Below are 19,789 nucleotides of genomic sequence, written 5' to 3'. Positions count from 1 at the left end.
ATAAGTATGACTCCCCTCTGACAGATTTCTTCTCATTAATACAACTTGAAGATGCAGGGCTGTACATCAGCCAGAAGCTCTGAAGTATGTTTTAGCTTGACAGGGTGAGAAAAAATTTGGAACCTACTAAGTACGAGGTACGGGTATAAACATCTTTTCTGTACCTATTGTCTTAATACCTGTGTTATCTTTTGTTTGTTTGTTTGTAAATGAATACATCTATTTCACCATTGTCTCAAGCCCTGTGAATTTCACTGCTATTCTATGACACAAGATTTATTCCATTTCCAATATGTGCTGGAACCTGCAGACAGGGATAACCAAGCATTCTAGCATTTCCCAGCACATTGTTAGAGGTTTAGATCGTCTCTGCTTTAACTGGAGAGCAGATAATATAGAAGTCTGCAAATGAAAAGTTTTCATCTGTTAATGAAACAAATTGTTTGGAATGTGTCAGACCATCTTTAAATCCCTTGGTGGAGCTTTTTTGGATTAGATTTAATAAAATACATCAGGAGTAATTCAGATCCAGTTCATTCTGTTTTGCAAAAGAAGAGTAGATTGATTTTTTATGGTCCATTCCTATTTTCCAAAGGACTATGGGTATGCGTACTGTGCAATCAAAGAAGGTGCTGCAGCATAGATAGTGACACAGATTACCTTTAATCTGGTTAACATGGACACTAAGTGCAGTGATGACCTCAAAGACTTTACAGAGTTACGTAGGGTTTCTGACATCCTGGATGCATGGTCACAGGCTCCATTATTCTAATATGGCGTGCTTCCCTGCTGTTTTTACCTCTGCCATCTTCTCTTTCTCTACAGTCAGTGATATTTAATATATGAACCCCACTGTAGACCCAGAGATTATTTTCCATCAAGTATATTGGAAGCTCCTTAATATATACCTAAATTTAAATGGGACACATCTTGTCCAAAGTGGGTGTCACTTTGTATATATCAAGCATACAGACCAGATCAAACTGAATTATCGCAGACTAGTAAATTTCCATGATTAGCTGAATTGTGATTGCTGTCTCTGTGTATCTTTCCTGTCTGCAGGAAGTGAAAGGAAATATGGCATAGGTTAAACTGAAATGAGAAACTAATTGACTATAATATCAAGATTACCTAATTACTTGTAAAGGAGAACCGTTCCTTAAGGATACCCTCCTATCCCAACAAAGAAGTTACAAAAAATTTGAAGAAAAATAGATCATTTGCTAGGCCTGAGCAAATCATAGGTATTGCAGTTTATAATCGTTCTTTGAATGTTTTGGTCTACGTTTTTATTTTCTGAACTATTTTAGAAAGATAATTGAGAAACTAATTGATATACTTGTAAAAAATTAAAAGTGTGTCCATGTAAGAATATGGGCATTGAAGGAAACTTAAGCAAAGTATTTTTATTAATAGCATACTCAATTACCATGGCTCAGCTGACATACACTTACTTCCACTGTGGTCTCTTTATTTTTAGTCCAAGGCTTTAGTTTCTTAAGCCAGACCTTTCAGCACTGAAGGAAACAACTCAATAAAACCAATTTGGATACAATACTCAGAACTGGTACTTACTGCAATATCCAGTGTTGGTGACAGGCTGTCTGGAGCCCTGCCAGTGCTGATTTAGCAGTATATGCCAGCTCAGTGAGTCAGAAACAGTTTTTACATGTGCCAGCTCAATTGTGCAAGGTTGCTCAGAAATCCCTTTCAATTTCCAGGCAGAATAATTGCTGTATTTCCAATCTACTCTCCTTAGGAGAAGGGAACAAAGGAAAGGAGAAGCATCAATAGAATGGCTTTTACTATCAAATTTGTAGCCTGCTCTGGAAGGTCACTGCTTTGAAAATATTTCTCTGTAAAAGAATATTTAGGTCATGTGATAGAGGGTGCAGCTTTCTGTCATTCCAGTATGCAAGAGAAAAAAAAAACAGTAATGGAAGAGAATAAGTGCTAGGAAACAATAGCAATAAAGGCTGAAGAGTCACTTGCTTAGGAAAAAAAATAGCAAAACTTTAGGAATGTACATGCGTAGTTGTTCTATGTAAATTTAGCCCATGCTTCATATCTCAGAGAAAAGGTGAAAAATGGAAAACAAGTGTGATTTTTTTAACATCTGTAATGAAATGAACTAGTAACAGTGTAGTTGTTGGGATACTGCTTTCTTGTGAGTACAGAATGACTTTGTAGAAAATATCAGCTTCAGTCCAATTCCCTTACAGTTCTTCTGTTCAGCTCACTATGAAATACGAAAACACCATTTTTATGAAACAAGCCAAAATAGCTATTCATCATTTGCCCAGGACACCATCATTACTGACTGGTTTCATAAAAAGCAAATTGTAATTTAGTTTTTATGGAAACCAGAACCCACCTGGAATAGGTTTATGTTGCTTGACTTAAAAACAGTAATAAAACTGGATAAAAGGATAAAATCTACATTATAATAGTCACTGAAATCAGTAGCCATCTCTTACTGAGTACCTATGACAAGATTGGTACAACAAAGAAAAGTTGCCTTCTACTCAGATTTCCACACAAGGAAATTACAACCTCAGTAAGAGGAACAATGTGGTTTGAACGCTCAAACCCATGCTCCCTACCCCAAAACCTAGTTACCATAGCTGGTATAGGTGATGGGAAAAGGAAATTCTCCGTTCCTAGACTTTGAATGAATAACCTGCATGCTCAATAACACTTATTTTTTTTCCTAGGGGATGAAGCATTTATTGTGCTCCTATATGACTCCTAATTCCAATGGGTTTCAAGATTCAGATAACTTCCTGCTATCTTTAACCTCTGAAAAATTCCTCTCAGCATTTTTTTTTCAATCTTTCTTTCTTTGCCTGCTTCCACCTCTAGCTCACCTTTACATGATATTACATGATACTGGCTTTTGTTATTACCCTGATCTTTCATTTACACAAAGGTTCCTTTCCATGTTGTCTTGGTATAGTCAAAGCAAATGGTTTTCTTAAAGATGTTACATTTAAAGAAAAAGAGGAAAAAGAAAAAAAAAAAAAGAATAATTCAGATAAAAGTGACAGGTTAAATCAAGAACGCAACTCTGATAGACTTTCTGGCATCAGCTTCTAACTACCTTTGGGCCAGCTGTGTGGCTTACTGATTATCCATGCTGTGACAGCAGAGGCATCTGTTTTGGTTTCCAGGATCTAGTTTGCATATGCAATCAGCACAACCATATTCACACAGATGTGCACTGTATGGAGCTCCAGCTTTCAGAACTCTGCAGTCCACACTGCACTCCAAAAAAAGTCTTTTGTCTTTTTTTTTCCCCCTTACTATAACTTCAGTCGATGGTTTTGTAACCTAAATGGCATAGATTTCATTTACTTGTGATATAACTTATCTCATCCTACTATTTCACATTAACCGAGGCAATCTAGCCCATCAGTAGTTTAGCCTGGTGAGGGATGTCAAACACAACAAGAAGGCCTTCTATAAGTATCCAACTGGCAAAAAAGAAGACTGGGAAAATGTGGGCCTGCTGCTGTAGGAGCATCCAATTTTCTAAAGACTTAACGCCATAACTTATAACTACCATAAGGTGGTCGTAATCCATATAGTCTATATTCCCTTTAGAAATTCCAGGTCATGATTGTCTGAGTTGTCTTTAGAGCACAGGAGGAAACAGCTACTGTTGTTTATCATCTGGTTTTGAAACTCAATTTATATCCACTCACGTTAGCATGCTTAACAAAATTTCCACTGTTTTGCCCTTTAAATAGATTCATCTGAGTACTTTATTAAAAGTAAACTGTCTTCCATACCTTTAGTTCTCAGAAACATCACTTTCTCCCCCATACACACATGTACCAGTATATAGTAAAGTAAAATGTACATACCACAATTATATTTCCTCAATGGTTAGAAAACAAAGGAAATATCATGTTGTTCTGAATGTCGTGCACTGTAAAGTAGAAACAATTGCGTGTACTTAAACAGTACATAAGTATACTTCTTTATGATGAAAATAAATACAAATACAAGTTGAGAATATGATTGATAAAATAGCAAAGTATGTGACCCTTAGTGGTAATCCGATAATCTTGCAGCTCTTCTTTTCTAGTTTCTGTGGCTTTCAGGCATCTGACTGCAAAATCTGTATAACAGGCTCAGTAAAACAAAAATATATTACCGTCTTAAATTCAACAGTCAAAGAAATTTGCTTTATAAATCCATTCAGAGGGAAAGCTCTTTTACACTGCTTCTCCCAAACTTTTCTAATTCATTGGTTTACTATCAATATTCACCTGTGTCCCCCAATCTAATTCCCTTAGTACAGCGCAAATAGAGTCTAATATTTTCTCCCATTCCTAAGAAAGCCAAATCCATTGATATCCTAGGTAACTTCCCTGCCCTTGAATTTGAGTCATCCAACCAAACACTCAAAAGTTTCGGCAATGTACTTCTGTAGATTAATCTATAATGCTTAACATAGAATTATATTATTTCTGTAGTGTCATTTTATGATATGTACTTTAAAATATGGGTAAATAATAATAATAATACCAAGGATGAATCAGTTTTACTAAAGAAAACCTGTTAGAACTCAGTAACAGCATAAAAATACACATAGTTCCTAAAACCTTATCCTCATTACGTGTCTTTATCCAGAAATCATCGGTTGTGGGTGTTCTGATAAGCTAATTATGAGCACTATATGAAATTTATAAAGTCATTTGTTGTATTCCCAATATCAATCTTATATCCAATATCAAGCAGGATTCCGTATCTAGGGCCTAGCTTATGCTATTCTAATCACTTGAAACACTGAAAAACAGTTTCTTCTATTTGCTTCTAGACATTATTTACCTTCTACAGTCCTCCAAAAGGAAATACTCAAGAGTTCTTAACACCTGATGAGGTGCTTATAATAACCACTTAAATGATAAAATTAAAGAGATTTTTTTTAAATACTGACCCCACTTCCTCCTATATATGATTCACAATAAAAACTGCAATAAAAAAATTACATTATCTTTGTTAATGGAAACAAGCCATTTTAACATAATCATCAAGGACTAAATAGGTTCGTTTTAAATTTTGGTATATTTTAAAACTGTAACAAAGTCAGTGAAAGTAGGAACTGTTAAACCAACACTGGATGGGGGTTTTGACCTGTTCAATTTGCCCTTTGTATTGCAAAACATCTGCCTTGTAAGATGCTTACAAAAACTGTAAGTCCAAAAAATGTTAGAAAATATAATATCACCCGTACCTTTAAGTAGAAAAACTGGGTAAAAGCTGAATTTGCAGTGTCCATGTAATCCGTTGTCTACAGGTTTGGTTGTCACATTCTCACATTCCAAAATTTGGTTCATAACAGACCTTAAACTTCACATAGAGAAATGTAGGCACCTGAGAAAGCTAGTAGGTGTCACTGCAAAATATTGCATCATGTAATGATATTGCAAGGAGAATGTCATAGTGACATATTACGCCAGACAAATTTTAATCTTGTTTGTGGTCAGACAATCTGTACAGATCATCTACTTTGCTATGCAAATACGTGATGGGGACAGTTAGAAGAATGGAAACAAACTCCTCTTGGCAAGGCAAAAACTTTGCACAAAAGAGATCAACAATTTAGACTTCATTTATAAATAATACATATCTTCACCCATGCATATTTGCATACTTGGCTGTGGGAAGGGAACATCGAACTTGAGCTTTAACAGACATAACCCGATACTCAAAATAACCGGTGTGGTCTTCACCAAAAATACTGTTAATCGGAGTCTGTCATCTTTTCAACTACTGAACTAAATCTTATTACTGATGAAATGCCACAACACATTTATGCGTAGTTGCTAAGGAAAGCAAATGTGTTGGTCAAATGACTTTTGACATAAAATATCTATCTTTCTGCAATAGCAGCTTTGAACTGACTGACATAATAGGGAAGGTTTGAACAGCCCTGGATAATATGCTGGTTGGCAAATGCCATACCAGGCACAGCGTGTTAATTATGTTGTCTATGTGGGTAGCAGTTCCTTATGATATTTGTCTATGTATGTGTAATTTTAACAAATTAAAAAATAAATGAATAAAAACGTGAGAACGTGGGATTTGTTCTGTGGTTTGATAGTGACGGATCACTGAATTTCCAAGAAAGAATGCATCTGGTTATCTCAAGATCTTGCATTTTACCTGTGTATAAGCTACAGCTCCTTTTGATATTTGAAATGGTATATTTCATTATTCTAAAATAATTACTAAAAGTAAGAAATAACTTAAAGGAAGATCTGGTCCTTCTTGTAGGATTGTTTTGACAGCTGATACAACTCATGCTGAGATGCTTAGAAATCTAATGCTCAACTCCTGATACTTATTAAAGGTCTTTCATACTAAAGTTAAGGATTTTATTATGCATTTCACCTTTAGGGCATGTTTACTACTTAGTTCTCTTCATTCTTTGGCAAAAACAACAAAAATTTAATTGTGACTACTTCTGTGTGTCCTTGGAAAGAAAAGTTTCCCTTGCTTATTGCAGAAATCAGAACAGAGAAATCTGATTGACTTAATAATCCTGCTTCACAGAGTAGTAATTTTTGTTTTTGAAGATTCTTTCATTTTCATAGAAAATATATCATAACCTGTAATGAAACTTAAAGTATTATTTGGCAGTTAAAACACAGAAGTGTATATTTATATTTTTCAGCAAACTCTACTACTTTGTAAATGCTCATCTGTTACGTGCCAAGAAGGACAGAGAAATGCATTATAGTTAATAAAAGACTGATAAACTGTTCATTATATTTAAAGATTTCTTTCATTTATCATTTTCCCTAATCAGATTAAATGGAGTGATTAAACGTTTTACTACATTTGGGAGTAGACAGCATCATGAAGCCTATACTGAACAGAAGATCACAGATCTTATCCTATCTTACCCAGATCATATCCTGGCTTGCAACTGGTTTGATCTATTCTTTTCACATAATCACTCTCTTAATTTATCTTCTTTATTAATTTATCTGCTGAGAAGATGCGTATTTATGGAAGCTCAGATATTAGTGAATCTTACCATCCCAACCTAAACATGAGATAATCATATAGCTGGAAGAAGTGGCTCAAACAGAATCTTGTTAGACCTTCAATGTCCATCCTATTTGAGATTTATATATTCTTTCCGATCACTCAACACCCCCAGAGATCTTTTTGCCTTCAGTAGCTGCCTGGAATTTTCCCATGACTAAATCTCTTCTTGAAGTAATTAATTGAAGAGTGGAATAAATCCAGTAACTTAACTTGGAGGATACAAAAACATAGTACAATGAACTTAATATTATTCCCAAAACTAGGGAGTATGACACAAGGTGGCCTTTGTCCTGTAGAAAGAATAGATATACATAGTATAAGTGAATTAATGTGCAACAATTGGATTGTGGAAGATAATCTGGTCCACTCTTTCTTTTTCTCCCCCCTCATCTTAAACAGTTCCTAGTTACAGTGCTGATTTTTTGAGGGGTAGGGAAAATAAGCTGGTCTATATTCAAAATCAGAAAAATCAGAAAACTGTTGTGGGTGAGGGGAGGAAGAGAGAGGCAGAGAAGTTTTTCCCCAATTATAATTAAAGGGGTTTGTTGAGAAGATTTAGAGATGGAAGCATCTAGCAGAGATGGGGACAAATAAAAATGGGTTCCAGAGTATGCTTGAGAGAGAGCACTGTGTTTGGAAAGCTTTGGCTATTTCTTTGTCATCTGATATCTTCTTTAAAAATATGTTATGTCACTCTTCAGAGATAAGAGCACTGAGTTTGTGTAAGCGACATGAGATTCTTATATTGTCACTTTGGGGCAACTCTCAGTAAATCATAGAATTATTCACGTGGGAAACGATCTCCAAGATCATCATCTAGTCCAGCCTCTATATTTTGGGGTATACAATTTCAGGTATATTTTTTTTTTCTCATCATTATTTGTTATACTTACATGATGCTCTAAATATCTAATAAACACTCTTTAGATGAAAGCTACTAGTTAAAAAAAAAAATTACATGTAAATAGCTTTACGTAGAATTGTTAGGGTTTGGATATAGAAATGTTCTCAGAAAAGTGAGTTGCTATAAAGTGTCAAACGCAATGTTCTTTCCAGATTTTCCAGCAGCAGTTTGGTTCTGTCCTTTCTAATGCATCTGTTTTAAGATGTTGGAGCGTATCCTCTCCCTTTTCCCCCGCTACTCAGAAAGCAAGATCCTGTTCCTACTGATTACACTAACATAGAATATTCCTACAGATCAATAGGAAAAGAGAATCTGCTTAAGAGATTTTGCAGTCAACAAAAGATCATAGGGCTTTCGGCTATTTGCAGGCTTGCCTTGTCAGTTTAAGAGAAAGTTCAGTACTGAATATCATCATTCAGATTTCATAGCCATAAATTGGGCAACTTACTTAGCATTTGTAAATAGACATCCCTCAGATGTTTCTCAGATTTTCTGTAGAGAAACTTCACGCTTCCATTTTAGCACTCCATCCTTTCCCATCCAATACCAATGTTATGAAGGTTCATGAAAATAGTTCTCCTGCATCATTCCACAGTATTTTGTGTGTAGTCTGCAAGATACCTTTTAATTCAGTCTGCAGTACATCCAGAGGAAGAGGTCAGATTCTCATCTACAAATCAATGAATCACAGGATTATATGACAGGAGAAGAAAACACGTGAAACCTAATGTTTTCAGGTTGCTTAGATGTTGTGAGACTGTTGCACCAGCACCTCCCTGTTGCTAATTAGATTTAGGTGAAGTAATTTCAGTAAGGTAAAGTAATTATGTCTGCAAGTCCTTGGCTGGGTAAATGTGTGATAGATTGTCTGTATGAATGGTAAAATAATGCTGGTATATGACAGTAGCAAATGAGCACTCATTTATCAGTTTACAGTAGACCTAGCTACAGATATGAAAGCAATAGAATAATGTTCCTGACACAGCTGAAATTCAAGGTTTGATTTTCATGATGAAACTTGAAGCTGGTGTAAATAATATGTTTGAAAAAATATATATTAGAATGAAGAGAATGAACACGAATACAAGGAATTTTCAAGAAAGATGCCACCTTTATTACTCGAAAGAAGAATATATAGCATTACATCATAATTAATGTTTTATCTGTTCAACTGAAATATGTGAACCTTTATGGGAAAAAAACGTATAAATTTTGTATTAAACTTGTATGAAATCTTTCCGTGTTTACCCTTTATATTTTTTTTCTTTTACAGACGTGTATCTGTCAAGCTCGTGATCACTAAATGTGATTCTGTCACATTGAAAAAAATGTATCTGTGACAAAGATGAGATGACTGTGAACAAGGCCAATGACACTGAGCTACAGCAGGACAGAATAAAGCAGAAGGTTTGATAATGAGAGATTACACTTTCCAGCTATTCTTGAAGACCAGAGGGAGGGAATTATTTGGTTTATGCTGGCAGCAATTTCCCTAAGCCCTGTGAGATGGCATACCTCAAGCTGTTGCAAATGTAGGCAGAACAACCATAGGCCATGGCTCTTGGTTGGATCTAGATTCCCTGGGGCATAGAATATATTGAAAAGGCTCCTAAATAGGGGCTGATCACTTAATTTGACTGTTTGAATGGAAGTCCCACATATTCTTCAATCACTAACACTTGTTCACAGCTCCCTTGAAGCTTAATAATCACTTCTGATTTTTTTTTTAAATTAGATTAGCTGCTCGTGGTTACAGTTTTACAACTGTAACATATCAAATGTGTTAAGCAGTACTTACGCACTGTCCCCTTTTCTGGGTTCTGTAAAGCTGCAATGAACAAAGATTATTAAGTTCCTGCTGTGTTTAAGTTTCCTACAGGTCAGTTTTAATAAACTGTTTGTTTGTTCAGAAATGTACAGTAGCCACATTAACCCCCAACCCTTGAAAACTTAAAACTTAAACCAAGCTTTCCCCCCCAAAAAATTTGAAAATAGAAATATATTAGTATTCATTTGTAGATATTTAAATAGCCCACAATTTACCCCTTTTCTGTAAGGAAATTGTGATTAATTGCAAGGGTTAAAGATTTTGTTGTAAATTTTTCTGAAGCGACAGTACTTATAGCCTTTTGTCCTTAATAATGTCACTGCAAGAAAAAATCATTCAAGATTTTCAGTCTTAGTGAACAAGAAACACCTTCGTCTTTATCAAAATACAAAAAAACATCTATTCTTATGTAAATTTTATGTCAGACATATAAATGACCCTTTTTGTCATTCCTCTACAGGAGTTGATTGATTCATGCTACTACTCTAAAATGTACATACAAATCACAGCGCTAAGAAAATTTTCTTTTCATAATGTCAAATAATGTAAACTTTATTATAAAATACTTCACAATTACTTATATAGTATTTCAATTTAAATCCAGTCAGGTGTTCTGTAAGGATAATATGCCATAGACAGAAGAAAGGCACTTATGTGGAAAAATGTACTGACTTTGTCCAACTAATTATGTTTAGATAGGTAAGAATGTTAATATGTGTATGTGTGTCTGCTTGTGTGTGTATTGTACAAACCATTTGTAAATTGCCATAAAGATTAGTCACCTAATTAGTTGCTACTGTATATTATTTTTAAAAGATCCAGATAGAAGATGCATTGGCAAACATTCAGACCATCTTTATGTTATTACATCTAATTGTAAACATCAACACATTTAATTATCATGTAAGCATGAACAATTATGTCATTACTTTGTAAACATACATGAAAGGTTATGCATCACTGCCATATATTATAAAATGTTATTAATATAATGAAAGACAACCATACTAAACTTCTTCCCCAGTCTTTTGTTAACTCATTTGAGAAAGCCACAGTAATGAGGATACTGTGTTTCTGCTTTAGAATACGGAATATCGATCCCATATGAAAAATTGACAGGTTTCTCAATCTTTCGTTTAATATTTTTTTGAAATTACTTATAAAAGATTGTACACTCTTGACAATATGAAGTCATATATATTCCACACACAAAAAAAAAAATACCAGAAGCAAATATCCATTTCCCTTCTGAAAAGGCATTATGAAAACTAACTCACACTTCTTTAAAAGGGAGAAAATAATCTAGGATCATAGAAGCTTCATTGTGCTTTAAATTTGTTTGAAAGCAGATAAGGATTAGGTGAACAAAAAGGTAATGATTTTATATTATCATTTTCACACTTGCTCCTACACATAAAAGACACTGATTTTAGAAAATGTATAGCCTTAAGGTTGACTAACACTTTACTATTTTAATATTCAATTTTGATTTGCACTTAAATTTGCTAAATTTTTAAAGTCTGGACTGACATTCTCATGTCAGATGTTGGATGATAAATATTGTTCAAAGATTTTCTAGTATTTTAAAACTCTCACAGCATTTCACCTGGAATTCTTAGCTCATGAATGCTTTGGAGCAGAAACCTGAATTTTGCCCACTGAATTTTGTCCAGCCAAATACAACCAGGTTATGAATTTGTAGATACTACGGTTCATCTTATAATAGTGGATACCACGTTCTAGTTCTTAGTAAAAATCCTTTAGAACTAGGCAATATAATTTCCTGAACACAAGGCATGTTTCAACTTAATACTGTACAACACTGAGCATTAGGCATGCTTCAACTCTACCTAGCAGCTGGTAGGCCCATACGGTCTGATGAACTCCTGTTTACAAAGACTAACTCAAATGTAAAAATTGTTTAGGCATGTTAGTGTCAAACTGCATCTATTCTAATAAGCCTGCTAAGACCACAGGCTCATTAGCTACAGGGTAGCAATCTACTGACATAACTATACTATTTCCTCCTTAATTACTCCAGAATTTTTCTGTTGTGAAAAAATACCTATGAAGCATGCTGTGAAAATGGCTGTAACATCAGCTGAAGGAAATAGTCAACTACTTACCAGCCAACTATTTTTCCATATATACTACCTAAGTTCTGTGCTGGTGGTTACACACAAGACACTGTTACAATGCAGGTAATTTTTGCTATATGTCTTCTGAAAAACCAACAAACAATACAAAACCAAAAAAAATGTACAAACTGGAGATCAAGAATGTTAATTTTCTAAGTTAGAAACTCAGAGTTCAGGAAACCCAAGAACTGAGGTTAATTCAGTAAAGTCAGTTCAGTACTCATGCATAACTTTTAGGGTATAGTCCTTATTTACCTGTTCTTTGTAGAATTTTTTCACATTTGCCTAATTGAATACATTACACTATGTTCTAGGAACATATCGAGGATAAACTGTGAAAGAGAATAAATTGCCAAAAGAAAACTGATTCATCCATCATATAACTAGGACCAAAAGAAAATTAATTCATCCATCATGTAACTAGGAAAGTCTGTAGGAGCAGAATATGTCTGGAAATTGTAGGTGAAGGATGAGGAATTTGAATTGTGACAGTGAGAAATGAATCTACCACAAAGTTGTAATGTGATGGTAATTGAGACACTTAAACCAAAATTTCACATATGGCTCCTAATGGCTGCTAAAAATGGCCACACTTTCTGGGTACCTATTTGAGTCATCCTTGGCAGATACATAGAAGTGCCAAATGATCACAGCTGTGACTGAAATGAGTTGGATCTGTGCTTGTTATTTAAAGTGTTCTGAAAAACGAGGCCCAAACTCTTTCAAATTAGTGAACACTAATGTGTTCACTAACTATTCATGAACACTCGACCATTTTAATTTTTTAAAACTTTAATTTCTTACATAGACGTCCTTAGTACTGACAAAATTATTTTGCAACTTCTTGTCTTTTTAATCACCTTTGTAGCTTTAGCATGGATTTTTTTCATTGTGTTGTTATAGCTTTCATAGGTATAGTTCAAGGCCCAAACTCATGACTTCTGTTCTACCAAAGCATTTATGCCTAGTGTCAAATTCAGAAATTACATTAATGCTTGCAATACCGTTTTCATTTGCAATAAAACAATTTAGCCTCTGAATGAATTTAACATTGTAATGTTAGACTGACTGTAAACCTTAGCTTGTTAAGTGAAGTTTCAGATGGGCATAGGAGACACTACTTCCATTGCATCATCTGGGAAGTTCACTTCCTTGACTGTTTCTGCTGTTCCTACACCCACTGGAAATGCAGAGTGTTTTCACCATTTTCAGAAACTTATAAACAGCACCATGCAAGGACATATGTTGAAGACTGAGCATACATCAAAGATTTCAATTTCTGACCTCTGGGCTACTTCCAAGCTAGCTTTCATCTGAGCTGTGGTTTTATTTTTTTAATTAAATTAACTGACAGTTTATTTCCTGTGGTAACAAGATCATATTTATAGACAGGATATATTGAGATCTATTTCATGCTTTTGGTTTCTACTTTGCAACAACAGTGTTTTAGTAGGAAAACTTGGCTATTTCTAGCTAGTAGAAGAAATTAGCCTTGGAGGATCACAGAATCACAGAATGGCTGAGGTGGGAAGGGACCTCCTGAGATCATCTAGTCCCACTCCTTGCTCAAGCTGGGTGAGCTAGAGCAGGTTTCCCAGGACTGTATCCAGCCATGTGTTGATTATGTCCACAAATTGAGACTCCACAACTCTACCATACTTACATGCCTATATTCAAATTAGCTTATATTTATTTCTACATTTTGTTTCCTTCTTGAAATTCCTAAAAATCCTCCCTGCTAAATAATAATACCATTAGAACATAGCTGGGATAAATATTCATCAATATTCATCAACCTCTAACCTACTTCTAAGACAACTGCTTTCTTAAATTGAATGCAAATTAAATACAGTACCTTCCAAATATGATAACCCTAAACTAATATCAAATAATAGAAGGAGCAGATTAAAAATACATAGGGTGAAAGTCACAATGAATTTCACTGTGAATTCAGTCCTTGTTTTTACAGCTCTTTGTCCACTAAGCAGATTTAAACCGTAAAGTCTGCATTTTCTACTCTGAGGTGTTGATCCTGTAGAGATGTAGAGATGCGTGTGTAAAGTTAATGGATTTTATCTCTGCTGAATTCAGAAGCATTCAAGTTTTCCATTGTTTATCAGGGAGTAAGTTGTTCCACCATTGCAGAAGAGATGGTGTTTATGCTCTGAGAATCAATGTTTTCTGCAATTTTGTTGAATATCATCTGTTCTTCCTGAAAATCTAACTTTTGACTACTTACAATGTGTGACCACTTATAAATTGATAGTATTCTTGTTACCATGATGGGCTCCCAGTTACTATATATTTTCAAGTCTAATATATTTTCCAAGTTATAACTGGGGAAAATATTTGGCATTCCTCTTCTGTTATTGCTCTAGTCAACTTTCCTGGAGGGTAACTCTTTTGTTACTGTTTACTATCTTTTCCTCCAGAACACATTAAATTTTAGTAATAAAGTATGTGTAATAAAGTATGAGATTTACTCCCTGTAAATCTCAGAATTATGGATTCTGCTGAAATATTGTGAAACATATTGCAACAGTTTAGTAGAGAGATGGAGTGAAAGACAAGATAATAAAGTCTGTAACTCACACAGGTAACCTCCGTGCATACAAAATTCATCATTGCCTTTATAACCATATGTTCAAACTTTTCAGTCAGCAAGAGGACAGGGAGTGTGCATGTGTAAAGTGTAGGAGTATGCTGAGGTATGGACTTAATAATAAAGGAAAGTAAGTTTACAAACCAAAGGAAAGTCTTTGACCTTGGAAGGGATTGTAGGAAAGGAGAGAGAGAATAGTATCCTGAGTGTCAAGTGATGGAAGTTTCAGTGTTGAAATGTTGGTCCTGAGTGCTAAATGATCACAAAGGAGGAAAAGGAAATCATAACATGAAATGAGAGAGTATTTCTGAAGAGAAAGCTTAAGTTCTGTTCTCTTAGCTAGAGGTCTTAAGCTAATGAGCAGAAAATTATGGGAGATTCTGAGTTAAGAATGTTTGAGTTGTGTTGTCAAAACTGAGCGCAGAAAAAGCAAAATCATGCACAGAATTGGTGGCATGCATGTTGACATGCACATGTTGAGGACAAGATGTGAATGAATGAGATTGAGAGTGGAGACAGGGAAGAGGTGACACAGTGATAAAAATTTATCCCAACCTGTCCTTACTACACAGTGTCCCAATTTTCTATTTTAGCAGTGAAAGTGAGATGAAGAGTGCCCTTTTTTTTTTTTTCTTCAAATTCCTGGCCAGCTTCCTTTTCCCTGTGCCAGAATGTTTCCCTGAGAACCCCTGAACACAACACCCCAGTTTTTCACTTTAAAAATATGATCAGTCTGCCAAGAGATGGAAAGAGTCTGCAGATTGCTACTGACTTACCAGTTATTTTGGCATCATTTTCCACATGACCTATCTTGGGAGATATTTTAACTCACATTATGAGTGATGCTTCCAAATGGAAACCTCTGTTTTTAATGGTTAGTTTTGCAGTACCAAGCACTCTATTGATTTTGATCTGATTTGTAGAACTAACATCTTCGTCTAATGCTTTCCATATTTGTTATCTTTGCTTTCAGCTATAACAGTGTAAATATACTAGTATTCAGTTAAGTGCCTGAAGTACAATTTATTCTGAAATTTGGTTGACCATATTGTAAGGGACAATAGAGGTTCAAAATATACACCTCCTTTCTAGAAAGCAGTTAGCCTTTCGATAAGCTGAATGAATGTTTAGTATACCTAACTGAGAAATAATTCCCGAGTTTTGGACAAAATGATCCCAAATATCTGTCATCACAGCTAGAAATCTAGAATCTCACCAAACGTTTCTGGTTGTAAATGTAGATTTTATGTTTTAAGGGTAGAAGAAGTTGGTCAAAAAGGGAAATACAACCACTGATCTTTGACAGAAAAAATAAAATAGATTCTGACTTCCCCATCCCTACTTATCTGGGAGAGACTTGGGAATCCCTTATATCAGCATAAGTCCAGTGGGGAGGAAACAACACAATCTGCATTCTCTTGGATTCCCAGACCTTTGCCATTCTACTGGGATGGCAGTGATTCTCTCCTTTTTTGCCAACAGTGGAAAAGGAAAAGAACTTTCCTCATTCGTTTGTGTCAGAGAATATGTTCCACTACCATTTAAAATACAGTTTTCCCCCATAATGAGTAAGCCATAGTATTTAGCTTCATAAAACAGCCTCTGGATGGAAGTGCAATGTGTTCCAATACAGTTTGCTTTCACATGTGCAATTTGTTTGTGACTCATGAATCCCCATCAATATGCCTTCTGTAGAAGACGTTATAAATGCCATCAATCCTTTATTTGTATTTGAATCACATGTATAAGGCACTGAGATTTCGTAAGATACCAAGCAGATTTTGAGAGGTCAGCAGTTTTCATCTCTAGAACAAAACAAAAAAAAATCATTTATGTGCAAGATTTTAGTGAAAAGTCAATGTGAAAGAGCAACAGAAATTCCTGACAAAGCCTCTCCCCCTCCAATCCCTCCCACTGCCTATCCTTTTGCATCCTTCCTAAGTATCACCTCTCCTTTCCATCAGGACTGGCACTCAAAGATACCAGATGGCAGCCTCAAGATTGTAGCACCCTTTAATGTCTGCCCTTTACTGTCTGGCAAAAGTGTTGACATTTCTGCCTTGAATGAGAACTGAAAACATTTAAAAATATATTCAACATGAACAGTCAGTGTCTAAGATGTTGTTTACACACTGCTAATGGGCTTTGACTTTAACAGAATGATCTTAGGTCTGCAGAACACATAGTCAGGTGTGAACTGGATATATTTTCTTCTGTTATTTCTATTACATTAGAGGAATAACCATCCTTTCTACCCATAAACTTAAGACCTGTGGATACTATTTCTGTCAGCAAATAAGAAGGCACTGTTGTGAGCTTTCTTGCAAGCATCAACTAAACTATGAGAATACAATTTCTTAGAATAACCCCCAGGAAGCTCTTGCCTCCACCTTTGGGGGGAGTTGTTGCATTGGTACAATCAAGGGGAGGTCAGCTTCTTAAGTTGAAGGTGCAAAAACAGCAAGTTCTTGTTCTATTAAACACTTGGCTCTTGACCCACTGTTGGATTGTAATGCTTACTGTCATAGGTCTTTGTCTTTAGTTGTGCATTGACGTTCAGGAGGTAAATTGTATAAATACCTCTTCATTGCTGAAAGTAAAATTAATTTATTTGGTTGGCTGAACTGAGCACAGAAATAATGGAATGAAACGTTCATTTCTAAGAGTAAGTTTCAGGAAAATCTCTGGAATTTGTTTTTCTGAAGGACTCCAGAAAGGGACCTGAATCCATAAAAAGACAGGTAGTTTCTGTAAAAAGCTAAACTGTCTCAACTTATAGTAGAGCAGAGTTACAAGAAACTCTGAGTATGTCAGAGCTTTGGGCACGGGATGAGTGGACTGGCAGGTGTAAAGAAAGCACTTATGGGGTGCTATACATCTCCTGCATCTAGTTCGTAGCACAGCGTTATTTCTGATGGCTACTGAAGCAAACTATTTATCCCCTCTTCATCTTAAGTTATTAGGTTGCTTAGGGAGTGATGAACATCAACTGATTTTAAGCCAACATGCATATGTGGAGATTAGGTTTGGATTTATCATTGGTGGAAACCCGGGTGGGGATAGGAAGGATAATAGGGCAAAATATGTAGAACACCTATTTATTTCATGGCTGTAGGTCCATGACTCTGAAATCATATGCAAATATAAATACAATGTTACTCTGATACCAGCCTGATATAACACAAGATGATGTGAGCTTTCTTTTAATGTATTTTAAATTTAAGATTCAATTTTATTATGCATGATTTTCATCAGATTTAGGATTTTGCCTCAGTATATTGACATTGTGACATTGAACTGTGAGCAGGATGTGTAATACTGATAAATAACACCACAAAGGGTGCATTTCTGTAACCTATGTTTTTAATCTTGATGACATTATCAGTACTCTGAGGAGAAGAAAGAAAAAACTTATGGAACATCAGTGTGCCATTACATAGCCATGTAATAATTTACATTAGTAAAATTTTCATGTTATGTTAATGTTATAACTCTTTCCATAAAGTTTTTGAGACAGCATGTCATGTTTTACATCTTTGCAAAGTTTTCTTTTTTTGTTGTTGTTGTTGTTGTTCATTTGTCTTTAAGTTATTCCCAATTGTTAAAAGGCACAAATTTTCCATTAACAATATAGGTGGCCATTTAATTCTCAAATATATGGAATAATTCAAGATATATGGGTGACAAAATATACGACATCATTTACCACCTAATCCCTAGGATTAATATATACTGCTTCAAGGTTTAGTGCAGAAGGACTACAAGTGGCTGCAAAATGAATACTACTTTCTGCTTGTACACCCTGTATTTTGACAGGCCATATTGTCTTGAGATAGAACATCAGAGAAAGAATGAATAATTTAATCAGAAATAGATGAGACAAATAGTTTAAGGGACAGTACACGGATTTCCTGCTTGAAAGCTGAAGTCTGCCTGTGCTTCACATGACCAGCCAACCTTTCCACTCTAAAAGCTAAGCTGATTGCAAACAGGTTTCTTCACATTCATTTCTAAAGCAAGCAGATAAAACATTCAGATTGCTAGTGGATGGAATGGGTTTCCTGTGGATTTAAGGGGCACATACCTTATACTGCCCTTATTAAAAGTCTGTATGGTAATTTTAAAATTAAGGTTACCTCACTGATATGAAATTTTTAAAATCTATTTTCTATTCAGCAAAAACCTGAAGACTGTAAGGTTCATTTGCATAAATATAGTGCTATTTATTTACTTTTTGCACCCAAGCTTCTATCTGAAATAATATCCCTTATGATTTATTTAGAAAAATAAAATAATAATACCATTGTACTTCAGTAGGGATCTCCATTCTCTCCTTAGCATCATTAAGAACTGTTGGACAGAGTTATTTTTGGATGGAGTGAGCAGAATGAGAAAATCTATGTCTTAAATTAGAAAAAATGACATATATTAAGAACTAAATATGAATGGTCTCTTTTGATCACAAGAGGTGGAATAAACATGTGGGATGCAAATGGCTTATGTCAAGACATGCTGTTCCTGCATTTCCTTACTGTTCTTTCATATTTAAAATGCTGTTTTTATTCGTCTTCGCATTTGTACATGCTGAGTGATAGGGTTAGAGAGATCTAGTTGTTTGTACATCTAAACCCTTTTTATTGGTATTTTGGTGACATCTAGTGGTGAGAAAGCTTTTAGCCAGTTTTATGTCCTATGCTGATGTAGCAGGAGCATCACTTTATGGAGACCGCTTGTAACTGGGGGTGCAAAACTGGGCTTTTGTAAACTGAGGAAGAAAAGGATCAGCAACAGTTCTCGCTTCTTCTTTTGCTGCCTAATCACAGGGAATAGCAAATTTCTGGTTCTTTCAAATACAGACAAACTGATATCATGCCAATTATTTTAAGGTTTCAAAGACAGGTTCCACTGATATTGTCGAGAGCAAAACCGAAGACTGGAAGCAGGATTAGGTGATGCCATAGTGAAACCTTGCTATCTGTTCTTCGGTCCCTGCCTGCTGCTGACAAGACTAAAACATTGTGTACAAATTGTAAATGCTTGCATACCATAAAGCAATACCTGGTGCTGACAGAAACCCACAGAAAACAGCTGTAGATGGTCTTTTAGATGAGTCTAAATGAAAGAGAACTATTCTCAGCTGCCCTGGTTGTGAATACCAAGCCAGTTTTACATATGTTATGGGGTTGCCTTTGTTAGAATTCACATCCGTACCTGTGAAATCAGTCTCCGGCCCAGTGTGTACAATAAAGTAA

This window comes from Anser anser, assembly GCF_964211835.1.
Source record: "Anser anser genome assembly, chromosome: 5".
In the NCBI taxonomy this organism is placed as follows: domain Eukaryota; kingdom Metazoa; phylum Chordata; class Aves; order Anseriformes; family Anatidae; genus Anser; species Anser anser.
Note: the sequence above shows the minus strand (reverse complement) of the source record.